Raw genomic sequence first — 2,418 nt, forward strand, 5'->3', positions numbered from 1 at the left:
AAATAAAAAAAAAAAAAAAACTCAGTTGGACAGGATCAAAAGTCACTGTGAAACAATAGTTATTCACTTAGTCAAAGAAACAATAAAAGATGTGAAAGACAAATACAGACCAGACGACTTAAAAGGTTACAACACTGGAAGTAATTAGCCTCCAATTAAAATAAATAAATTAAAAATATATATAAAATATAAATAAAAATTTTTCAGGATTTAAAAAAAAGGTCACAACACTGGAATTTCAAGTTACCAAAATCTGCTGCTAAGCTAAGTCACTTCAGTCGTGTCCGACTCTGTGCGACCCCATAGATGGCAGCCCACCAGGCTCTGCCATCCCTGGGATTCTCCAGGCAAGAACACTGGAGTGGGTTGCCATTTCCTTCTCCAATGCATGAAAGAGAAAAGTGAAAGTGAAAGTGAAGTCGCTCAGTCGTGTCTGATTCTTCGAGACCCCATGGACTGCAGCCTACCAGGCTCCTCCATCCATGGATTTTCCAGGCAAGAGTACTGGAGTGGGGTGCCATTGCCTTCTCCGTACCAAAATCTAGAGAGACTATTTTTAGATAAGTTTTCTTAAAACATAGTTATTCCTATAGAGTTTACCTAAAATCTCTTATCTCATTTGCATTTAATTCACTTATAAAATTTCATCATACCAAGTTATTTTTCTTGCTGACAAATTTGCAACAGATAAAACCTTATTTAATTTTTATTAAACCTAGGTGCAATAAAGGTATTACACTTAATGACTGTAAAAGCATGTCTTTTTTCATTAGATCAACAAGTTTGTACATTAATTCCAGATATTAATTTAATACTGAATATTTCCCAGTTTACATGAATCTGAAACAAATTCTGGCCAGTTACCTTCTGTACTTTGCAGAATTTATATAAGCACTTAATTTCTTTAAGTCAATTAAATAGAGCTCATTGACAAATTAGCTTTGATAATACCATCCAAAAGTAAAGTCAAAGATAATGCACATGTAAACATAAAGACAGACACAACATGAGATCTCATAACTTCACTTTCTAAACTTACTCATGAATCAGAAATTATAAAACTCACTAGTTTATCAGTAACAGTTGGAATACATAACCTGTTAAAAGGCGTCTTCCTTGTTATATTTTTTTCCCTCAGTCTTAGGAATTAGAGATGGTCTAGATAGGATAAGTGTTCCTGAGAGCCCTGGTTTCAAGACCTCAGTCATGTCCGTCTCTGCAACCCCATGGACTGTAGCCCACCAGGTTCCTCTGTCCATGGAATTTTCCAGGCAAAAATACTGCAGTGGGTTGCCATTTCCATCTCCAGGTCTCAAGGCACAGGGAGAGAAAATCAAGTTCTCCTAGTAGGACTTGTTCCAAGGTCAGAATTCTGAAAAGACATTTTTATCAAGCTCACCTTTTATAGGCAAAAAGAACTAGTTTGGGAATTTTCAAGAGTTTTACCTAAACCAGTTTTCTCTGGAATCTAAACAATATCATGGCCACATAATGTTGTAATAAAATATCATCTCTTTCTTAGTCATAAGCTCACAGCTAAAATATTTCCAGTCAGACAGAATTCACTGAAGACAGCTTTGCCGTGGAACAGAACCAGAATTTCCCATTTCACAAGGCAAAATGGCCATCACAAATCACAACACACAACACAAAGTGTTAATATGAGACACAAATAGGCAAGACCATCCTCATCACACACTCCCTTAAATACAAAATTAGAATCTCTCAGAAAACCTCCTACAGAGATACAGAACTTCAGATCTGAGCACTGAGAGTAAATGGAAACAGCTCAGCTCTTCAAAGATTTCAAAGAGAGGGAAGAAAGGCAGGTTGAAAGAAGTGGGTAAGAAGAAGGGACAAAAGAGATGATCTTACAGAAGTCCTGCCACCTGCAGACCTCAGATATTACAGGACTTTCCCTTGGGTTTCCAGGAAGGAAGGTCAGGAACTCGACCCTAGCAGAAATCAGAAACCAGATATGAGATCAGAATTTGAGTTCTCTGCCTACCAGAGGTGATCAGGCTCCAACCCTCAGATCAGGCTGAGACCCCTCAACCAGACTCCTGCATTCAGGATAAAGGCAGAAGAAAAAAGGGTAGGATAGGAGGAGCTGAAAAGAGGAAAGGGGAAGAGGTCAACAGAGTCTCTTGTTCCTTACCTGGTCAGGGTCAGGGCACTCTGACCAACCATCTGCATCAGGAGGAGACCAGGGACAGAGGATCCCAGGTAGTGACCACTGGGTCTGGTCCATTGGCAGGCAAGCTTGTTCCCAAGTACCCCAAGTGATCGGGATGTCAGTCATGGCAAAGAAGAGATCCCACCAGAGTCTCCACTTGTTGTAGGAAGAGGGCCTCCTTTAGGGCCTGAGAGTGGGCTCTTATCTCATACTCAACAATGAATTGTCCGAGGAGACACACA

The sequence above is a fragment of the Bos taurus genome, chromosome 13, assembly GCF_002263795.3.
Source record: "Bos taurus isolate L1 Dominette 01449 registration number 42190680 breed Hereford chromosome 13, ARS-UCD2.0, whole genome shotgun sequence".
NCBI lineage: Eukaryota > Metazoa > Chordata > Mammalia > Artiodactyla > Bovidae > Bos > Bos taurus.